The 24705-nt window shown below is 35.1% G+C and overlaps 1 long non-coding RNA gene across 1 annotated transcript in view; it reads right to left on the bottom strand.

The window, feature by feature from the left end:
- Window positions 1–24425, bottom strand: part of LOC136170958 (uncharacterized) — a 69120-nt gene extending 44695 nt beyond the window's left edge. Inside the window, exon 1 of the long non-coding RNA XR_010663721.1 lies at window positions 24348–24425. This is a non-coding gene — a long non-coding RNA (uncharacterized lncRNA). The remainder of the gene's footprint in view (window positions 1–24347) is intronic.
- Window positions 24426–24705: the final 280 nt, after the last annotated feature.

The raw sequence follows: 24705 nt of genomic DNA, 5'->3' as shown, positions 1-24705 counted from the left end.
GTTGGAATAAATTTTATCACAGTATTTCTTTTTCTCTTTAGTTTGTGCTAACTTTTTAATAAAGGGATACTGCATTTCATCAAGATATTTTTTGAAATATGAAAAATATTGCTTTTTCTGAGTTACTGTTTGATTTAATGAGCTATTGAAATTGATTTGGGGTTTCCCTTGGAGCTCAGCTGAAAAAGAATCTGCTTGCAATGCAGAAGACCCCAGTTCAATTCCTTGGTCAAGAAGAAATCTTGGAAAAGGGATAGGCTATCCACTCCAGTATTCTTGGGCTTCCCTGGTGTCTCAGACATTAAAGAATCCACCTGCATCTGAGAGACCTGGGTAAGATCCCTGGGTTGGGAAAACTGATTTATTTTTATCCATCCTTATATTCTTGAAATAAAAATGTTACAAGATAAGCACTGAAACCAGATGCCACGTGTTTCAATATAGGCTCTGAAATTAATTAACTATATAATTTAGGGACTACCAACTTTGGTTTCTTCAACTACAAAATGGGTATAATTAGGTTGTTTTCTTCATGGAATTATTTGAAGCTTAATATGTTAATACATATAATGATAGTTTATTTTTTAATATTCTTTTGGGTTTTCTTTGAATTTATTTTGTAATCTTTGTATCTAGATTTGGAAGTACATTGTACCATTTATTTCTGTGTACTTCACTGGCCAGACTTTGGAACCATTTCAGGAAATTCTCAAATTCTTTTAGACTCTCAGAGTTATTAGCATTAAATTGTATTTAGTGACCCAACATATTTAATCACAGCCACACATACTGTTTTATGTGCTGTGTTAGTCGCTCAGTCATGTCTGACTCTGTGACCCCACAGACTGTAGCCCGCCAGGCTCCTCTGTCCATGGGGATTCTCCAGGCTAGAATGCAGGAGTGTGTTGCCATGACCTCCTCCAGGGGAACTTCCCGACCCAGGAATTGAACCAGGATCTCCTGCATTGCAGGCAGATTCTTTACCAGCTTAGCTACCTGGGAAGCCCTATTGTTTTATAGTAAACCTTATTTTTAATTCTTCTTATGAGTTTTTTTCATTTCTTTTATTAGCTGTGTTAGTTTCCTATTGTCACTGTAACAAATCATCACAAGCTTAGAGTCTAAAAGCAAAACAGTTAGTAAGAAGTATATTGTATATATAAAATATAATAAAGCCCATTGTGTTTTATATATAACTTATTTTATACATATATATATAAACTTCAAAGAAAATTGTTGTTGTTGTTCAGTCAATAGGTTGTGTTCCACTCTTTGAGACACCATGGACTGCAGCACACCAGGCTCCCCTGTCTTCCACTATCTCCCAGAGTTTGTTCAAATTCGTGTCCATTGAGTCAGTGATGCTACTAACCATCTCATCCTCTGCCATGCCATTTTCCTTTTGCATTCAACCTATCCCAGCAACAAGGTCGTTTCTAATGAGTCAGCTCTTCGCATCACATGGCCAAGATATTGGAGCTTCAGCTTCAGTATCAGTCCTTCCAATGAATATTCAGGGTCGATTTTCTTTAGGATTGATTGGTTTGATCTCCTTGGGGTCTAAGGGACTCTCAGGAGTCTTCTCCAACACCACAGTTCAAAAGCATCAATTCTTCAGCACTATGCCTTTTTTTATGGTCCAACTTGCACATCCATACATGACTACTGGAAAAACCATAGTTTTGACTATACGATCCTTTCTTGGCAAAGTGATGTCTCTACTTTTTCATACATTGTCTAGGTTTGTCATAGCCTTCCATCCAAGGAGCAAGTGTCTTTATATTTCACAGTTGCAGTCACCATATGCAAGAAAATAAAATCTTCACAGTTTCTGCTTTTTCCCGTTCTGTTTCCCATAAAATCATGGGACCAGATGCCATGATTTTTATTTGTTGAATGTTGAGTTTTAAATCAACTTTTTCATTCTCCACTTTCACCCTCATCAAGAGGCTCTTTGTTTTCTGCCATTAGAGTAGTATCACCTGCATATCTGAAGTTTTTGATATTTCTCCCAGCAATCTTGATCCCAGCTTGTGATTCATCCAGCCCAGCATTTCATATAGGTACTCTGCATATCAGTTAAATACACAGGGTGACAATATATAGCCTTGACATACTCCTTTCCGAATTTTGAACCAGTCAGTTGTTCCGTGTCTGGTTCTAACTGTTGCTTCTTGACCCCCATATATGTTTCTCAGGAGACAGGTAAGGTGATCTGATACTCCCATCTTTTTAAGAATTTTCCACAGTTTGTGGTGATCCACACAGTCAAAGGTTTTAGCATAGTCAAAAAAGCAGAAGATGTGTTTTCTGGAATTCCCTTGCTTTCTCCATGATCCAGTGAATGTTGGAATTTGATCTCTGGTTCCTCTGCTTCTTCAAAACCCAGACTGTACATCTGGAAGTTCTCGGTTCATGTACTGCTGAAGACTAGTTTGAAGGATTTTCAGTGTAGCCTTGCTAATATGTAAATTGAGTGAGATTGTATAGCAACTTGAACATTTTTTGGCATTTCTCTTCTTTGGGATTAGAATGAAAACTAACATTCTCCAGTCCTGTGGCTACTGCTTAGTTTTTCAAATTTGCTGATGTATTGAGTACAGCACTTTAACTGAATCATCTTTTAGGATTTTAAATAGCTCAGCTGGAATTCCATCACCTCCATTAGCTTTGCTCATAGTAATTTTTCTTGAAACCCACTTGACTTCACATTCCAGGATATCCAGCTCTAGGTAAATGACCACAGCATCATGATTATATGGGTCTAAGACCTTTCTTGTATAGTTCTGGGTATTCTTGCCACCTCTTTGTAATCTATTCTGCTTCTATTAGGTCCTTACCTTTTCTGTCCTTTATTATGCCCATCTTTGCATGAAACGTTCCCTTGATGTTTCCAATTTTCTTGATGAGATCTCTAGTCTTTCCCATTCTATCATTTTCCTCTATTTCTTTGCATTCTTCATTGAAGAAGGCCTTCTTATCTCTCCTTGCTATTTTCTTGAACTCTACATTCAATTGGGTATGTCTTTCCCTTTCTCCCTTCCCTTTCACTTCCTTTGTTTTTTGATCTATTTGTAAAGCCTACTCAAACAACCAGTTTGAAACAGTTTGTTTATTTGTGGTATTTTTAGTTATTTATTTTATATTTTTCTGTTTTCTTCAACTCTGGTTATATTCATTTGTCAAACTGTTTAAGTTAATATTTATTTCCTCTGTTTTCCTTGCTTTTAGATGTAAGCATTTACATCTCTAGCTTCAGATGTTGACTGCAGCCATGAAATTAAAAGACGCTTACTCCTTGGAAGGAAAGTTATGACCAACCTGGATAGCATATTAAAAAGCAGAGACATTACTTTGCCAACAAAGGTCCATCTGGTCAAGGCTATGATTTTTCCAGTGGTCATGTATGGATTTGAAAGTTGGACTGTGAAGAAAGCTGAGCGCCAAAGAATTGATGCTTTTGAACTATGGTGTTGGAGAAGACTCTTGAGAGCCTCTTGGACTGCAAGGAGATACAACCAGTTCATCCTAAAGGAGATCAGTCCTGGGTGTTCATTAGAAGGACTGATGCTGAAGCTGAAACTCCAATACTCTGGCCACCTCATGCGAAGAGTTGACTCATTGGAAAAGATCCTGATTCTGGGAAAAATTGAGGGCAGGAGGAGAAGGGGATGACAGAGAATTAGATGGTTGGATGGCACCATCGACTCGATGGACATAGGTTTGGGTGGACTCCGGGGGTTGGTGATGGACAGGGAGGCCTGGAGTGCTGCAATTCATGGGGTCGCAAAGAGTCAGACACGACTGAGTGACTGAACTGCTACTTTATGATGTTCCATTGTCATTTTACAATGAAAATCTCAGACTTAACATTCTCCCCAATCTTAGCATTATTCAAGAGAGAATTTTTTATTGTGAGTGACATTTTAAGCTTGCAATTTATTACTGATTTCTGGTTATACATTGTGTTAAGATAATATCCTAAATTTTGAGATTTTTTTTTTAGGTTGTATTTTTGGCCTACTTACATATAAGTAACCAGTTTATATAAGTTCAATAGCTATTTTTTATAGGATATAGAATGTGATATTAACAGTATTAAGTATATTAAATTTATTTTATATCCATTATAGGGTTATTTATCTTTGCCTAATTTGTAGGCTATTATGTAGTCCATTATACTGCCATGGATAAGCATATATGGTTGTACTAGATGTGGCTCTCAGAGAAGTTTTTAAAAATTTAGGTAAAATTGCAATAAATGTATAAGCAAAAAAGATAAGTATACATTTATTTGTGGACTGTAAAATTCATCGCTTATGTGCATCTCTCATTCCTTATTTGCACAAGTGCCTATTGGAATACATTTAGGGGAAAACTAAGGCTTACGTTTAAAAAAGTAAACAGATATTCTTTTTTTAAAAAAAAAATTCTATTTAATCTGTCTTGTCCCACTTTCTATCTACCTACCTATTTTCTGATCTTTTGTAAAAGCTTTTGACATTGTCCATCCATAGCGGCATTAGAAACACCAGAGCAACAGTGTCAGGGCATTAAGTGTTATAAAAGTAGGAGAAACTTTACAGCAGATAACTGCTGTCCAGCAAAAGCCCAGCGCTGGCTTTAGCTGGCATTTCTTTTAGCTAGCCTTCTGGATTGCAGCAGAGAGCTGATACTGAAACCAGGTCTGCAAGTTCTAAACTAAATGAGTCTGATGGTGTCAGCTTTACTGGAGCCAAAATAAGCCTACGGGATATGTTTATAGTCTCTGTTTTATACATGTCTGGTGCGCAGGAACAATTGAAGTTGAATTACTTCTCACCCCTGGAGAGTGTAGTCCTTCAACGTCATGACAAAGGTCATTGACGGGTCATCATGGGGAGGACAGCTTCTGGGTATCAGAGTACAGTTTCTAAAACCTGTCAATTTTCTTCATTTTTATAATAACAAACTGTAAAAATGTGACCTTAAGAAATATATTTATGCTCGTTTTCATGTTCAAATTTAAAATACTTATCTTCAGTATAGGTACAAAATTGTAAATTGTACTTGAGAACTCTGGCTATATTTGGAAGCACTTTTTATTCTGAATTATATATGTGGAATATGACTAGAAATAAGAAAAAGTCACTTATGTATCAATGTTAAAAAAAAAAAATCATTGCTTTGCCCAGATTAATAGTGAGCTTTATTGACAAGAGCTAGAAGCTGATGAACCAAGAATGAAGAATATACTCTCCAGCTCAAATGAACAGAACATTTTTCAAATACATCAGCATACAAAAAGACATTTATTTTTATATAAAGTAGTCATTACTATAATTTTACATTTCATTTCTCTGCCCCCTACACTTTTTGAGTGGAATGATTTTCCAAATGTTGATTTTCTTTAAATGTACTCAAATTAATTACTCAAAGGATATACTATTCTAATTATAACAAATTTCATTTTAAAGTTCAAGATGCTGGTATGTGTAAATATGCATTTGGTCTAATGGTCCACCTTCAGCATTGATCAACTGATCAATGTGATGTCTTGTTGCTGTTGCTATACTGACCTCTGCAGGCTTCTTAAGTTGGGAACAAACTGTTACCTTTGCGTATAGCATTGCCAGCCATTGTAGAGTAAAATGAAAGCTCTACAGTCATAAAGGATTTATATATTTTGAGAGTTACTGATGAGCTAAGATACCTTTTTACTCCACCATTGATTTTTTTAAAAAAATGCTTTGTGTGTATATATATATATTCTGAAGAATGGTTTCAAAAGCAGTATTGGTCATTTTTTATTACTAAGTAACTTCTGCCCAACAAACCTGTTTAACATGAAAAATCTCCCTTTAAATTAATAATTTAAAAATAATTTTGAATGATTAGGATAGGAAAAGATAGTTGGCCAGTTAGTAGGTACAATGATTTTAGTTGAAAAATATTCATCTGCAAATAAACTATATGTTGACTCTGATTTTATATCATGTGCAGTTTGGTTCTATTTCTCTATATGTTACTATGTAATAAGCACTTTCACTTATAAATTAAGGAAACACTTGAAGACCTACTGAAGCTCAAATGAGGCAGACCAGGAATTCTAATACAACTATTATAAGTAGTAAATAAGTTTTCTGAAATACCTATGTTGAATTCAATTTTATCATTTAGGACTGTGTATCCCAGGGATGGGGGAAGCTGGTGGGCTGCCGTCTATGGGGTCGCACAAAGTTGGATACGACTGAAGCGACTTAGCAGCAGCAGCAGCATGACATGTAAAGAACTAGTCTGTTCTTCCCAGCCTAAGCCTTCTTGCCCCTTCGTAGTTTGTTCATGTCCAACTATAACTTTCCAGTTAGTCTCTTAACACTCTCTCTCTCATATATTTTATATATATAAAATTTGTAGTTCATGGTCCAGTCTGGTTGATTTGCAGAACAGTGCTCCAACTTTATTTATGTTAGCAACAAATTCATGTTTAACTACAGCTCTATGTATGCCTATTGTGGTTTAACAAATGACAAAATACAGACTACTTAAAAATTTGGTCCTGGAAATATTTTTGTCTGGTTTATGTTTTCCTTTGCTTTCTTTGCATTTACTGACTTTAGTAACTATTCACCCTATTTCCTATAACTGTTTCCTAGAGCTACCCAAACTATTTTCTTAAACAGATACAGTGAGGCTATTCAAGCAGTTTCCAGCTCTCTATAAAGTAAAAAAAAAAAAAATCTTTTATCAAATGAACTTTTAATAATACTAATGCATCTTTGAAAATTAAAATGAAATTTTGATAATGCTCATGCATCTCTGAAAACTCAATTGTGCTATGTTCGGCCACCCTTTCTCTATCTGTGAAACTATAGATGATACTGATTCTGTACTAGTTCACTTCATCTTAGCTGTTGACAACTGAATCCTGTGTCCCAGAATTTAAATAGCCTGAAATTTTCATTATAAACCATTATCATTTGAAACACTATATGTTTTAGCACAGATATTAATAGTATTTCGATTAGTTCAGCAAAAAAAAAAAAAAAAAAAAAAAAAAAAAAAAAAAAAAACTTGTATATAAAATATACAGATAAAATCAGGCCAAAAAAGGTATCCTTAGTATATTATCCCTAAGAATTTTTGGAAGAATAATTGGGAAATTTTAATATTGATGAGGTACTAGAGAATCTTAAGAGTTTACTGTTAAGGGTTTATGTGTGTTCTAGTTATGTTTCTAATAAGTCCTTATATTATAGAGATACCCACTGAACTATTTACTGATGAAATTCTACAATGTTTGGAATTTGCTGCAAAACATTCCAGTGGTAGTGCTGGGGTAGGGCAAGAAATGGTTGGTGAAAATATAGACGAAACCACACTGTCTTCAAAAATCAATGACATAAATACCTGAAGTTCATGACACTATTCTCTCTTTCTTTCTTTGATTTCCCCTGCCAAAAAACTTGAAAATAACAGTAATTAATTCCCACCTCTTCATAACCATTCAACTGAACCATCATTTCAAGCCTGGGTCATGGAGGTGCTTCTTTATCCACACTTTTTTAATGCAAAAAGTTATGTACTATAAATCTGGCCAGTTCCATGAGCCTACATGTCCTCTCTTTTACTTTCTAATGCAGCATTTGATTTCTGAAATATACTAGTACTGTGTTCTATACCAATCAGTTTGTTTCATACCTACTCAACTTTTCAGGTATTATTCCACCCTCTATGTGTCTACTTTTTCTCTTGTTTCTTCAAAAGTGAGGTCAGATACCACTTCTTCTTTTAAAACAAAAAACAAAAAACTGTGATAATCTTGGGCTTCTCTGATGATTCAGCGGTAAAGTATCTGTCTGCAATGTAGGAGACGCAAGAGATTGGGGTTAGATCCCTGGGTTGGGAAGATCCCCTGGAGAAGGAAATGACAACCCACTCCAGTATTCTTCCCAGGAAAATCCCACGGACAGAGGAGCCTGGCGGGCTACGGTCCATGCGGTTCCATAGAGTTGAACACAACCAAGCACAGCAAGTAGTACTCAAAAAATAAGCTAATTATATATTCCACACTCTTTCTGTTACAGCACTATTTTGTACTTTTTAATTGTTATACTTAATCATGCCTTGTATTTTATCACTTTACATGTGACTCACTACAAGCATTTAAAGATCTTATTTCTAATTATACAGATCTTATTTCTAATTACATTTTATTTCCCTACTCTTTTCCATTCTTCCTTTCACCAATCTTACCTGTTTTTTACTCATGTTATACTTACAATGTATTTTTAAGTGTGTTAGTCACTCAGCTGTGTTCGACTCTTTGCAACCCCATGAAGTGTAGCCCCCCAGGCTCCTTGAAACTCTCCAGGCAAGAATACTGGAGTGGTTTGCCATGCCTTTCTCCAGGGGATCTTCCCGACCCGTGGATTAAACCCACAGTCTCCTGCATTGCAGACAGATTCTTTACCATCTGACCCACCAGGAAAGCCCAAAGGCTGCCTTAAATTATTTTTGGTACATTTGGAACATATATAAATGAGCAAAAAAATAATCTTTCTAATTGTGAAATTCTTTAGGAAAACTAATGCCTCTCGTTGACTTCTGTATACCCAACGATAATGCTGTGTTCAACTGAATAGAAAAAAACAAACAAAAAAATTTAAAAGATCAGTTAGTAATGTGTTTACTATGGAAGGAAAAGAACAGTGAGGGGAGATTTCTGGAATTATTCAACTTAGAAAATGCTCTAAAATAAATTTTTAAAACCTCATTTTCCATTCTAGTTTTCTAATGTAAGAAGTTGCTACTTTTTATTACATGAAACTGGATGTACATTTTTATTTGGAGCCTATTGTTGCTATTTATTATTCATTCATTACAATTAAATAGTAGTCTTTTTGCTATTGTTGTTATCTTCTTTCATAAAAAAAGACAGCTATTTAATAGTTGGAGTGCCTGGACCAAAGTACATATTACTCCAAGGCTATTTGTATATTGATAAATCTTAAGCTATCATGAAGGTACATTTTTACACAAGCTAGATCACAAACATATTTACAAAGCTAAGTATTAGCTTTCATTTTAAATAAGTAATCTTTCATTTACTCTGTAGAAATTAATAATCAACATATAAAAAGTAATGGGAGCCTTTCCTGGAGGCTCAGTGATAAAGAATTCACCTGCCAACGCAGGAGGCATGGGTTCAATCCCTGGGCCAGGAAGATCCCACATGCAGCGGAGCAACGAAGTCTATGCATCACAACTATTGAGTCTGTGCTCCAGAGCCCGGGAATCACAACTCCTGTTTTCTGCAACAAGAGAAGTCACTGTAACGAGAAACCTGATCACCACAACTAGAGAGTAGCCCCGGCTAGCCACGCCTACAGAAGAGCCCGAGCAATGGAGACCAGCACAGCCAAAAATAAACAAATAGATAAACTTTTAAAAAGAAAATCTGATACCAATATTTACCAAAAAAGTAATGGGAAATCTGAAGACATAATTCTGCTAAGTGTTTCATACAATTTCAGTTGCCTTTAAATGGTATTCCTGGATTATGAACAATTATAGCTGTGGGCCATAAAATCTAAGCAACTTTATTAAAATTCATAAATTCTCAGATAGGAGAATGTGGTATGCAAATATTTTTAATATAGTAGATCTTTATGGTAGCATTCAGTCTAAAATTCAGTAGAATGATTGCATCACATTTAGGGTGTTAAACCACCATGGACACGCTAGTATAAATACTAATTGGTATAGTCGGAAACTCAGTTAGAAAGGAACGAGGTACTACTATAATCTTCCTGTCCTTAAGATTTACTTCAATTAAGAGTTACTTTAATACTAACAATCTTTAACCATGATTGTAAATAGAAGCAATAGGTGGGCTTTATCACCGGTAAAATCAAGACACCTTAGGACTGACACAATTGAAGATTAATTCAAATACATGTGTCCATGAACAGCCCCTTCCCTCCCTCACCACTACTGTATAAGAACCATGCTTTGGTTTTCAGATCAGCAATTACAGAAATCAAAAACTCCACTGTAAGAAATCTTTTGGCAAGTTCAAGTTTCTGTCTCAATTTCTGTTTCCAACCTTTACAACACTCTCATGCAGGTAGTTATAGGTAAGATCAAGAAGGCTTACCTTGAATGCACTGCTTCCCTCCTAAACTGGCTACGGGCAAGAAGTAATACTGATGATAAGGACAATCATACCATTTATTCCCAGTTTACTGTTGCGAGACACTCTGTTAAGCCCAAGTTTCAGTCAGCCCCTTGTAATTAATTTGTGTGACTTCAGATTGCAAGGCTTTATCTGAATCTTTGCTTTTGACTTACTTATAAGTATTGCTTAGATCAAAATCCTGAAGCTGGACAATAAACAAAAAATAATTTGTTTTAATTTTCTTGAACAAATGATGTTTTCAGATAGGATAATATTATTCTCCCACGTTAAATCTAAAACCTAAGCTAAGACATTTTGAGTGTGACAGCATTCTTGAATAATTTCTTTAAGTTTTTATACCAAAAACAAGGTATGATTTTATAAACACAAATTCAGATGTGCAAAATCATTTTTTTCTCTATAATTTATCTTAGCTAATGGCCCTCCATTTTTACATAATCCTGCATTGTAAGGTACACTCAGTCACTATCAGTTTAGATTTGCCATTTCAAGATTATAGTGCCTTTTCCCATGTTATCTCATCTCTCTATGACTGGTCCAAATTCAGGAAGGTTGGGAGAGGTTAACTTGTTCAACACCATCATCCTATCTGCTCTAAGTCATATGATTTCCACAGATGCATCCACTTTTGGTACCATATCCTACTGCATCCATGCCCTCCAGTCACCAGGGCCATGAATTCCCTTTTCATTAAATTCTAATCAGAAATCACATCAAGGTCCTTGGTGAATGGTCAGGTTTTTCTGTGGCCCTTCCTGACCCCATAAAGGGGATCTAGAACCTTTACTGTGTTCTCCCATGTACCATATTGAATCCAAGAGATGTTTCATGGCTAGCTAAGGCCAAGAGAAAAAAAGTAAAAAAGAAATTTAAAAAAAGAAAAAAGAACAGGTAAAGTTAATTGATAATATACAGTATTTAACTCATACATTCAAATGTCAATAGAAAATCTACTTTAATTTCTAAAAGAAATTCCAGGCCCAATAAAAGCCTTAATAAATCAAAAGTTCATTTTTAGTATATCTTTATTCCAGATTTAAGAATGACTTTTATGTAGCATCATAGACCTTTTTTAATGCATGCTTTGGTGATTCATTAGAATCTCAATCACCCCTTCCTTCTGCCAACCATTCACTAAAAAAAAAAAAAAAAAAAAAAATGGAAAAACCCCATGTTTTTAACTTCAAGTATGGGGTACTCATACATGGATGTAGTTAAAATCTCAAGAGGAATATCCTGAGGCTTTTATAAAGGCAACATGACAACTAGAAACAAACTTCAGAAGTAATACTTAGGATTAGGGTATGGTAACCTTACTGTTATGACCAACCTAGACAGCATATTAAAAAGCAGAGACATTACTTTGCCAACAAAGGTCCGTCTAGTCAAGACTATGGTTTTTCCAGTGGTCATGTATGAATGTGAGAGTTGGACTGTGAAGAAAGCTGAGCGCTGAAAAATTGATGCTTTTGAACCGTGGTGTTGGAGAAGACTCTTGAGAGTCCCTTGGACTGCAAGGAGGTCCAACCTGTCTATCCTAAAGGAGATCAGTCCTGGGTGTTCATTGGAAGACCTGATGTTGAAGCTGAAAAACTCCAATACTTTGGCCACCTGATGCGAAGAGCTGACTCATTTGAAAAGACCCTGATGCTGGGAGAGATTGGGGCAGAAGGAGAAGGGGACGACAGAGGATGAGATGGTTGGATGGCATCACCAACTCAATGGACATGAGTTTGAGTAAACTCCGGGAGTTGGTGATGGACAGGGAGGCCTGGCATGCTGCGATTCATGGGGTCGCAAAGAGTCGGACATGACTGAGCAACTGAACTGAACTGAACTGAACCTTACTGTGTGATGTTTGACTAATGTCTAGTATATATAACTATTGTGTTAGTCGCTCAGTCATGCCTGACTCTTTGCAACCCCATGGGCTGCAGCCCACCAGGCTCCTCTGTCCATGAGATTTTCCAGGCAAGGATACTGGAGTGGGTTGCCATTTCCTTGTCCAGGGGATCTTCCCAAGCAAGGGATAGAACCTGGGTCTCCTGCACTGCAGGCAGATTCTTTAACAACTGAGCTACAAGGGAAGCCCCATATATAACTTTACTTGCTTAGATTCATTTGAGAAGCTAAACCTCTTAATTCTATTTATTCCATATATGCAAAATCTGAGTATCAGTCAGGCTAGTGTTGGATAACAGGCTAATGTTGAGCAAGATACCATTCTATTATAGTTAATTATAGCAACAGTGACAACTTCTCTTTTCCATTTTACAAAGTATACTTAAATTCATCTTCAATCTGTCTCCACACAAATAAGACCACCACTGCGACCATATACACAGTGAGTCACCCATGTTAAGGGACCAGGATCTCAGGTATGCTATTTATTCTAAATACAATGCACTTCTTTATCCAGTAAGAGATCAGAGTATGTTCGTTTTAATTCAACCTTAATGGAAATTTTATCCTACCAACACATGTTACCATTTAATTCTTTACCTTATTTTGACTGGGGTCAGAACAGCTTTACTAAGTGATCAAGTTTCTCTATGTTTTGGTCTACAATGTGAAATAAAACAAAAGATGGTCAAACGGCACACATCCAGAGTTTTTAAATGTTGATAATCATTTTTTATAAACTGGATAATTTTATAAGTGAAATGTCTTATATTATTAAAACTTAGGACATCTTTATCTAGGGGAAAGAACATTTTCTGTTACAACCTGTTAGACCACACAAGTCAGCACAGTACATCTAGGCTTTTCTTAGCTGATTTGAAACAATTCAGCTGTGTCAGGTGGAAAGGTCATAAAAGAGTTTCACATTCTGGGGGACTGTGTGATTGGTGAATTAAAAGAATAGAGTGTTAAACTGACATCCACAGTGGTATTTTCACATTTATATTTTTGCCTTTTCATAATTCCTATTTTCTTGTTTCTTGTGCTTGATAATAAAATGCAGAATGGAAGAAAAATATCTGTGAATCACAAACCATGTGCTCTACTCACAACATTAATTAGTTGTCAAATTTGCAATAAGCTTATTAACTCCTTTGTGCTTCAGTTTTCTTTATGCTTCATTTAAAACATTTATAATATGCACACTACTTTCCTTTTTTTAATATAATGTAATTGATATCTTCTAGCTCCTGAATAAAAGGAAAGAACCATATTGAAGGAGTAATCCCCAGATTTAGATAAATGTTCAGATAGTTTCTAGACTTAATATGTACATCACCAGAGCAGATAAATAACAAGAATAAGCCTGACTGAGTTAAATGATAGAGTCAGTCAGTAGAATGGTCCCTAACTTATGAAGATAGAACTTGTGTATTCCCAGAAACAAGGATTGGATTCAGAAGATACTTGGACATTCACCTTAGATACCATAATATAGGCTGTGTCTTAGCAAAATACTGTTGCTTCATATAATAGGCTTCCCAGATGGCTCAGTGGGTAATGAATCCACCTGCAGTGCAGGAGACCCAGGAGACACGGGTTTGATCCCTAGCTCAGGAAGATCCCCTGGAGGAGAAGCAACCCAGTCCAGTATTCTTGCCTGGAGAATCCCATGGACAGAGGAGCCTGACAGGCTGCAGTCCACAGGGTCACAGAGAGTCAGACATGACTGAGCAGCTGAGCAGAAGCTCACACTAAGGCTTCAGGAAACAGAGAAATTATAACAGGCATATTGGAAAAGAAATAGTTTTAGTTACATGGTATTTATACTCTGGGCCACTTCTTTCAGCTATAAATCTAGAAACAAAAAGTTGTACCTGATCAAATTTACATTTAATGAAATCCATCTAGTCTAATTGTATCCATCTAGTCTAATCCACCTCTCTAATTGTAAAGGGGAAACTCCTCTCATCTCAACCAGAATAACATCAAAAAGAAGCAATGTCTGAGGATAGGAGGAGTGGTAGCAGAAATATCAGTTTTGACTAAAGCATTATAGTAGAAAATAGTGCATTTCAGGCAAGAATTAGATTGAGTAGAGCTATGACCAACCTAGACAGCATATTAAAAAGCAGAGACGTTACTTTGCTGACAAAGGTCTGTCTAGTCAAAGCTCTGGTCTTTCCTGTAGTCATGTATGGATGTGAGAGCTGGACCACAGAGAAGACTGAGCACTGAAGAATTGATGCTTTTGAACTGCGGTGTTGGGAAGACTGTTGATAGTCTCTTGGACTGCAAGAAGCCAAACCAGTCAATCTTAAAGGAAATCAATCCTGAATATTCATTGGAAGGACTGATGTTGAAGTTGAAACTCCAATACTTTGGCCACCTGATGCGAAGAGCTGACTCATTTGAAAAGACCCTGATGCTGAGAAAGATTTAGGGCAAGAGGAGAAGGGGACAACAGCGGACGAGATGGTTGGATGGCATCACCAACTCAATGGACTTGAGTTTGAGCAAACTCCGGAAGTTTGTGAAGGACAGAGAAGTCTGGCATGCTGCAGTTCATGGGGTTGCAAAGAGCTGAACATGACTGACCAACTGAACAACAAGAGCTTCAGCAAAAAGGTTCTGTACAAGGGTTCGCACAGAAATTACTATGTTTCAGTCACTGGTCTAAGCACTTTATATAGATTAGCTCAATCAATTATCACAGTCAATAAGATAGGTTGGATTACTACTCCCCACAAGGCACTGAGGCACAGAGGTGTTAAGAACTATGTCTTAAAGCACAAAATTTTTTAATTGGTTACTTACTCCAAAACAACTATATCTATCCTTTCAGGTGTTTTTCATGTTCTCTTTCTTGAAACCCCATAGTATATGCTTAATTATTATTTATAATACAGAATTCATTTTTATAAAGCACTGTATTTTAATTTCTCCATGTTTTACATATATATTTTTTATGAATTTTAGAGCAATTTGCAGGAAGTGGCAAGGCATTGTTTTCTCTCAATCACATGGATTGAAGTCATTTTAATGAAATTCAATCTCTAATTTCTAAAATGGACATCACATTTACAAGAATTTATGGAAAGAATCAAACTGGTATAGAATGCTGTAATTAGGTGTATAATAAGAGCATCACAATTTGCAATGCATCCTACAGAGGAATCTCTGCCTACTACGATTTAACTAGGATTGGGCAAATGTGCAGCCCTTAGTGCCATTTATGAATTAATCAGGTGCACAAGCACCTCTTAGGAGCCTTCATACCGAGTGAGGAAACCTCCTAAGGGACATCATATTTAAAAAGCCCTACAAAACTCATTAGTAGAAACTACATCTTTCTATTTTTAATTTAAATATATAATAGAAAAAGAAACAACCTCTTTCAGTCTATCACTGGACTTGAATTAGGGTCACTGTAATGCAGAAATTACTAAAGTTTTTGTTTGGTTTCTGAATAAATGCATATTTTATATCCATGCAATTCCAAAACTAAAAGAAATATGAAAAAAGAATTTTGATGTAGCTAATAATGTATCTAAAACACATGTACCTTATAAACTTACAAATAAGAGGCAAACATAAATGTTTACTTCATCCTGAAGGCAACATAAAACATATATGGTTAAAATGATCCTCTTGCTTAATTCAGGTCAATGCTAATGTCATATGCCTTAACTATTACAAGCTTTGAAATTGAACCAAAAATAAGGCAAAGTTGTAAAAAGACACAATTTTCTTTTTTAGCTTAGCTATTACAGAAGTATTTTTAATACTTTCAGCAAGAGCAGATAATATAAAATTTCCAATACTGACTTCAATTTGAAACAAGGATACACTTTAGGAGTTATTAGCACTCTGCAAGGTGTGTGAAGTCTGACATTCATGATGTCTTCGTTATTAAATAGGTACTGGTACATACTAATTTTGTTATAAAACTTAATAATGATAATAACCTTTTCTTTAGGAACTGAGTTTCCATATTAAAAACACAGGTAGATATATAGAATTTTATATGAGACTCAGACTTAGCAGACCGTTGAGTTTTTATACAGAGAGAAGTTGCAATGCATTTCTCACCTTGGGCTTTGAAAACTTGTTTACCATTATGGCCACCAAATGTATATATGTCACTTCATAGCAAATATAATTAGTGTTATACTCAATTTATGACCTGATTCATTGTCCTTATGCCCCACTGCATCATTCTACTATAGTGATTTGTATATCAGAGAATCCTGTTAAGGGATGAGCACCTGATGCTACATATTTTTTTCATGTCACTTTGCCTACTAAAAAAGTAGTATTCAGCCAAATTTTTATGACCACACAGAGGCTAGTAACTTATAGACATGATGGATTATAGAATCCATCATTAGGATTGTAGAATCCTTAACCATCACAATCTAAGAATAGGGCTTATTCCAATATGATACAATTAGTGACTCAAGGATCCAATTAGTATTGCTTTGTTTTCCTCTAAAATCTGAAATTCTCATAAGCAAAATTAATCACATTATTAAACATTTCATTCAATACTTAAATGTGTGAAACAGCCAAAAATGGCCACCATTTTTTTTGCCCTGAGGAAATAAGTTGCTTTATGATAGCTTAAGTTGTATGCATCAAGGGTCAAGGAAGGGAAATCAGTTATAAAATAATATTTGTACATATCAAGAATAAAGAAAATGTAACCATCATTTGCACTCCAAAACACTTACTAAAAAGTTTAAGTTCTTCTCTAAGCCTGTAAAGCTAGCTTGTGAATTTTTTACCTTAACTCCAATCACTTGTACAAAGCTGATATTTTTTATAATTAGCAATCAACAGTAAGACTCCTATGCATTAATTAAGTCTTTTACAAGGGTATGAAAATTAAGCCCAACTAGATTTGAGTCAAACTCATTCTGGTTCTTGTTTTTGTTACCCATAATAATTCCCACAATCTTTGAACCACCTGTTCCACTAAATAGAATATTTCTGAGTCCCACTAGGGTGTTTGTACAGGTATTTTGCACAGCTTGAAATGCTACGTGGATACTAAGCAATAATTTGAATGCCATGCCTTCTGTTGATGATAGGACACTTCTCTATCACTGGTGAAATTCACATTCAAATATGTTTTTAATACTGTGTTGACTTAATTAGTTTGCACATGGAAAGCCTCACTCAGCTGACAAGAAAATACGAAATTTAAAACATTTTTTTTCACATAGGCCATAATGATAGATTGAGATAGAAAAGCATTTAACTGTAGGAATATTGTTAGAAAACATGTCTAAAGTGAGACATTGGAATCACCTGGAAAATAAAGACTAAAATATGTTTTCATCTTGCCCAATAAGAGCTCAGTCATTTGGAGCTTTGAGACAGCCAAGGGAGTGGATAGTGTGCAGTGGATAAAAATCATTTGTTTTTAGAATTTGCTGAAGACTAACAATCTGTGTTCACATCATGGCATCTGGTCCCATCACTTTATGGCAAATAGATGGGGAAACATTGGGAACAGTGGCTGACTTTATTTTTTGGGGCTCCAAAATCACTGCAGATGGTGATTGCAGTCATGAAATTAAAAGACGCTTACTCCTTGGAAGGAAAGTTATGACCAACGTAGACAGCATGCTAAAAAGCAGAGACATTACTTTGCCAACAAAGGTCCATCTCATCAAGGCTATGGTTTTTCCAATAGTCAGGTATGGATATGAGAGTTGAATTATAAAGAAAACTGAGTGCCGAAGAATTGATGCTTTTGAACTGTGGTGTTGGAGAAGACTCTTGAGAGTCCCTTGGACTGCAAGGAGGTCCAACCAGTCCATCCTAAAGGAAATCAATCCTGGGTGTTCATTGGAAGGCCTGATGTTGAAGCTGAAAAACTCCAATACTTTGGCCACCTGATGCGAAGAGCTGACTCATTTGAAAAGACCCTGATGCTGGGAGGGATTGGGGGCAGGAGAAGAAGGGGACGACAGAGGATGAGGTGGTTGGATGGCATCACCGACTCAATGGACATGAGTTTGAGTAAACTTCAGGAGTTGGTGATGGACAGGGAGGCCTGACGTGCTGCAGTTTATGGGGTTGCAAACAGTCAGACACAATTGGACGTCTGAACTGACTGAATAATCTGTGTTACCCTGAAAGTGAACCATTTACCAACTCTGAGCATCAGTTACCTCATCTGTAAAAGAAGCCTTTAATGAAAATCAAGAATTTTTAAACTTTCATCCTTAGAAACTCAGGAGTCTATGGCATAAATCAGAAGCCTCTGAGAGATGTAGCCAAATGTAGCATGGGCAAAGATCCAGGCCTTTTGCCTCATTCAATAATATCAATTTGTTTTCTCTTCTGAGGTCCCCATGATTTCATTTAAAATAAATTAAAAAGGTGTGGGAGTGGCAATGCAGTGAAAAAAATTTTTTTAAAAACAAACTATTTCTACATGACTTCTGAGTTTCATTCAGTTTTAAAATGCCATACATTTTTAAATATTGGAATAACCATCTCATATCTAAAGAGTTAAACATCCTCTTACCTAGTTATTTATTTACTGAAACACAGATGTTAACTTCCACATGCTTGGTTCTATTCTGACTACCTCATAAATAATAACACATTTGATCTAGTAAGACAGATCTCATATGATGCCTATTTTGTAAAGGATGAAAGCAAAGGCACAGAGAGGTTATCTGTCCAAGGTCACAGGTCACTGGTGGAAATCGCATCTGAACCCAGGCTGCTGGTTCTAGAATCCGTTATGCTTAATTTCTACATTGCTCAACCTATTATATATTTTAAATGTATTAGTGATATACTAGTGATACAATGCAGATTGCTGATTAGTAAACAATCCTTTAACAAGCTCCTTTAACAAGTCTTTAATGATTCAGAAATATAAGAGCTTTCTGTCTCTTCCCAACAATATTAAAAGTTGATTTTTCCAATGTAAAAAAAAAAAAAAATGTAACATGGCCTTTGTAGAACCATCACCTACAAGAATATAACCATCATTAAGGTCTGCTGCTCTCACGGTCAGATTGACATACATGAGTAAATATTCATATTCTTTATATGAATCACTTTTAGAGAAGGTTTCTACTTTAAGCATCTATTAGAAGCTGCTATTAACAACCACAAAATATTCTTGGTGATTAATCCAAAACATACTTTTCACTAGCACAGATAATGAGATTCATAGGTCATAAGCAATATTTATTAACTCCTATCCATATTTTTCAATTCAAAATTCCCTATATTTGCTTCTTAAGTTGCTGTATACTTATGATTTGTAGGTGAGTTTTATATATATATAAATATAATAGTAGGTAAATAGATAAAAAATCATAAGTCACCTTCTTACTAGAAAAAATATATACATATACTATCTTTAGATTATTCATTTATTAAACATATGGTACTCATAAAACAGATGCTTATGTAGTTTTCTGAAAATATTTAAGATTATATTTTGGAAAATATTAGCATATTTCTTAAAACAGACTTTGAGTTTTAATACTCCCAATTCATTAGTAAATGGAAATAGAGAAACAACTAATTCTATAGCTTTAAAGAAAAACTAGAGATAAACTATAGGAAGCTTATTTTAAGAAGTTCTTTTAAGCTGTGGATCTGAGACATAATATAATACCCTTTAATGTACACTGCCAATGATTTTCAACAATAGAGGTTTCCTAAGTTGTGACATTAATGAATATTATGAGTATATACTCACACTGTATGCCCTTTTCACTTTTTTCCCACAAATTGTTGCAACTTTTTTGACACACTGTGGCAAAATGTAATTTGAGATGTTTAGAATTAATGAATTTATTATCCTTTAATTTTTTTCACTGAAACAATCCATAAAATACACTGAGTCCAGTTAAGTGAGGAGAATGCATAAACTTTCACTTACTTTGTGATATGATACAGCAACTCTTGACTGTTTAGGATTATCTTTATTAATGGACATAGAGATGCAGAAAAGAAGGCTGAAAAACTCTAGTAAGTTAGGTAGAAATATTAAAATTATTGGTTATGACTAAATGACGCCCCATACCCCCCACATACAGATAGCAGCTGCTCCTCCTGCTTCTCGATCCACAGCCCTTGATCCTGGCCAGCCTCCCCCCAACATAGGCCACAAGATGGTCTCCTGAGATCCTCTGCCTGGCAAAAGGCTGCCTGCGTGTAGCCATTCCACTGTGGGTAGAGGGCAGGAGCAGGTACTCTAGACTTTGGCAAATAGAGGCCTGTGGTGGGGGGTTCAGTGTGCCTCAGTTTCCTCCCCAACAACATCTGAATTTTTATAGTGTCCAAAAATTGAGAGGTCTTACCTGGTGGCTCAGACAGTAAAGAATCCCCCTGCAATGCAGGAGACCCGGGTTCGATCCCTGGGTCAGGAAGATCCCCTACAGAAGGGAATGGCTACCCACTCCAGTATTCTTGCCTGGAGAATTCCTTGGACATTGGATCCTGATGGGCTTCAGTTCATGGGGTTGCAGAGAATCGCTGAGTGACTAACACACAAAAGTTCACTATTCATGATTTAACTATCCATACTGCATCTGCTTTGCTATTGCTAAAAGAAGAACAAGAATTTTTCATATCATCTATATTGGTGACTATTCACACAATAATGAAGTGATAGGTGATCTTAAAAGGGAGCATGTTAATATACATTTTGTAATTTTCTTAAACTGTTATCATAAGTTATTAAGCTTTACTTAATTATTCTGACACTTTAGAAAACCCTTCCAATTCATCTTCACAAAGAACATTTTTAAGATAACATACAAAATATTTAAAAAATCAACTTAATAAGGAGAACACATACTATCAAAGCATTTGACAATAATGTTATATTTTAAAGTCTCTACTAAAAAGATAGCCTCTTATCTCTAGATCTTTCTTCCAGGATTACTTGCTTCAATTATTTACCTATTCATTAATTCTTTTATTCATTTCTATCTTTTTCTCAAGAGGTTTCAAGACTCTTTCACAAAAAGAATAAATCAAACAAAAATAATACAGTAGAAATAAAAGGAGGAAATCAGGGCTAAAAACAGGAAAGCAAGCATTTCAACATCAAGGATTAATACTGTTGTTGTAATTGAGCATAAAACCTGCATTAAGTTTCCTGGCAGGCAAGGTAAAAAATACAAAGCAGCAAGTTACAAATCTCTCAGAGAAAAGAAAACATGGCTATGACTTGCCCCTGAAAAACAAAGTTTTTCTTCGTAGCAGACTTTGAGAGAAATGATTCATGGGAGGCAATATTTTGACCCCATGAAATAATGTCACTGGATTCTGACCAAAATTTGAAATGCCATACAGTCAGTTTTTGTTGTTTACAGTAATTATATTCTATATTGTCCCTGTAAACACTAGATTAGCAAATACTGATTCACTGAAAAATACAGTATTAAGTACCTGTCTGGCCACATTTTTATAAATCTATCAATACATAACCTTATTTTGTTTGTTTCTGTTAAAAAGACACTGTATTTACTATATATTGTTGATTCATTAGCATTGAACTCATGGCCAACAGAACTATAACTCTTGCCTGAACAAAGTTTATCTAACACACATATTTTCTCAGTAAGGCACACCACAGCCTTTTTGTGCTTAGGAGCACTAGACAGTGCTTCAACATTATACTGGGGTCCATTTCAAACAGCAAATTGACCAAAGAAAAGCATTAAAGACTTTTACAGTTTGATAATTAAAACAAGAAACCAGTGCATCTCACCATGTTTGACCTCAGTTGGTATGTGTGGTATGTACCTATCTGGTAACTCAAACCAGGACTGTGAGTGTTGAATTTGGTCTGAACAAACAAACTTCATGGTTTAGGCAAATCTGCAAACACAGAATCTACCAATAATGAAGACTGACTCTATACAGGAAGTGAACGGAGAAGATTAAAATAGAAAAAATAATCAGTGCTCATCTTGGATAAATATTATTTCATGAAAAGTTTTTCAGAGCTAATATACATATTGATACAGATGTATGCATAAAATCCATATTCATAGATAGGCCAAATCACAATAAAAATCTTTGCTATCAATTTGTTTTATGTTTAGAAATCAATGGAATAGAGGATACATAGTGATGCAATGAATAATTCAATAACAAATTCTCAAACTTAATTCACTGACCAGTTTTTCTGAGGAGTCTTTTCTTGTAAAGACTCTCTAGGAAACATTTCAAGAAACCACTGGAGAATAAATGATCATCCATTCTAGGGCAGTGACCATGAAAAAGAAAAGAACAAGACAGATCTGAGACTACTGATAAAATGAGAGAATTCTTGTTGATTGACTGTAAAGTGGAGGAAGAGTGAAGAAGAAATGGGTTAATTAGAAAGAGAAATCCAAACTACCTGATAACTGGGTTCCATTTTTGAAGAAAGAAAGCATATAAGTAAGAGCAAAAAAAATTTTTTTTTCCTTTTTTAAGGAAAAGATATTAAGAAAATGAAAGAAATGAAGTAGAAGATTAGGAAAAGATTAAATAACATAGACTAAAATCTTTTAGTTTCTTTCACTTTCATCTACAAGTGCAAATAAAAATTAGCTAATAAACAATCTAACTTTAAAAAATATTCTAAATATTCTAATGTAAAACATTTTTGCAAAACATGTATAACATGTTGCAAAGACCGAAAGAAATGTGAGCTACCTGTAAAGTGGTGCACCGACCATGTCAGTCAGGGTGGAGGGATGCTATGTTACAAGAAGAAAAAAAAATTATGTCAGAATTTAAAAGAATAAAATAAAAATAGTATTGCTCTTTTTAGCTCATAAGTAATGTGTTGTGAAGAATGGTTAAGAAAAGTATAGAAGTAAAATGGAAATATATGAAGCAATGAAAATCAAGTTGCAGTTATAGTTATATGGGGAAGTATCAATGAATCTATCCAAGGTCAAATCACACTTTGCCTTCCTTGGAAAACCCCAAGGTGTTTTCCAAGACTTTCAGAAACTGATTCTTCAATGCAAGTAATTCTACCTCAATAGATTGATTTTTCTTCCTTTCTTCTCTTTTTTGCTTCCTTCCTTTCTTCCTTCCTCCAAGATCAATTTGCTAACAGAAAACATTCTAAGAACAACACATTGCTTTTCACTGTTAAATCCCCTGTATGTATTATACCATTATCCTGGAACACGTTGTGAATCTACTATGGGCTTCCAGGGGTAAAGTTCTCTTTGTCTTATTATTTTCCTTAGTTTTTATGAGATTCTTGTCTTACTTGGTGTCCTGGGCTTTTGTATCTAACTCATCACAAAACACATTTCCTCTGGCCAACAAAACCATGTTGATGACAAATATCCAAAAGCTACAATCGCAGTTTCCTGTTAAGACTTCAACGCATTTTGAGATGTACATATCAATCTCACATAGTTTCAGTTTACAAGGCTCTCAAAATTTGTTAGAATTTTGGTTCCTATTAAACACACCCCAACATTTTTTATATAAAGTACTAATATTAATTCAGTGTTTAATACTAAATTATGAAACATTCATTTAGAGCTAATGAATATAAAAAGGTACTATGAGGGTAATATTAAAAAGATTTTAAATGTTTTCTCTTGGGATAAATAATTTTATCAAGTAAAGTAAACACACAAAATCTCTAGACCTTAGTGGGATTCACTAGGCTGGTGAATTTTTGATCAATTAAGAAGACAACAGTGTATTCACTAGCTTAGATAGTTTAAGGAAACACAGATATAAAATTACTTTAACATTTTGAAGTCTACATTTCATGACATACTGAATCATAATAACTATTCCTTGTTTTTACCTTTTATAACTTTTATTCTCAATCTTCACTGAATTAATGAAAACTAAAGATCTTATTTTTGTATCTGTCTAGAGAAAATCTATCATTATAACTCCATAGTATTCTTGAATTTCATATCTCACTTTGTTGAAAATTCAGTAAAGCAAAGGGAATTTAAACAAAAATAAAACACCCCCCAAAATAGAAATAAAAAGAAATTTACTTTTTCATTTTTTCTTGTTTTCAACATCGGTCCTAAGCAGTGCTCAATTCCCCCCTCACCCTGACCCCAACCTTCTGCCTTCATCTCTTGGTACCTAAGATTGGCTTTGTCTGTTCTTAACATTGAAATAGCACCTTAATATTATTAGACAGATTTATTTAATAAAAAGCACATTATTTCTAAATGGCATTCACCCTCCCAGAAGTTTAAATAATCTGCCAGAAATTTACCACAGCACTGACCTTGTTTTCTTTAGTAGAGTACAAGCTTTCAATAAAACACTTTGACAGTCAACAGCAAAAAGATGTTTGTCTCACCTTAATATATAATAACAAGGATAAGTATCATGCTTCTTTATATGGACATATTTATATAAGCACATAGACTTGGGGGTTGTTGGTTAGTACAAAAACACATATTCCAAATGCTCCGTACATTCAAATCTAGATAGTTATGGTTTGTTTTGATCTTTGAAAATGTGTTTGAAAGTCCTGTGGGCTTACTTCACATATTATATCCATTTAAACTTTAATACAAACTGACTTTTCCCCTCTACGTAGTTACTCTCCAACTGCTGTCAGTCAGCAGGGGCTCCACATA

This window comes from Muntiacus reevesi, chromosome 6 (assembly GCF_963930625.1).
Source record: "Muntiacus reevesi chromosome 6, mMunRee1.1, whole genome shotgun sequence".
NCBI classification, from domain to species: domain Eukaryota; kingdom Metazoa; phylum Chordata; class Mammalia; order Artiodactyla; family Cervidae; genus Muntiacus; species Muntiacus reevesi.
This window is presented reverse-complemented; position numbering and strand designations above follow the sequence as displayed.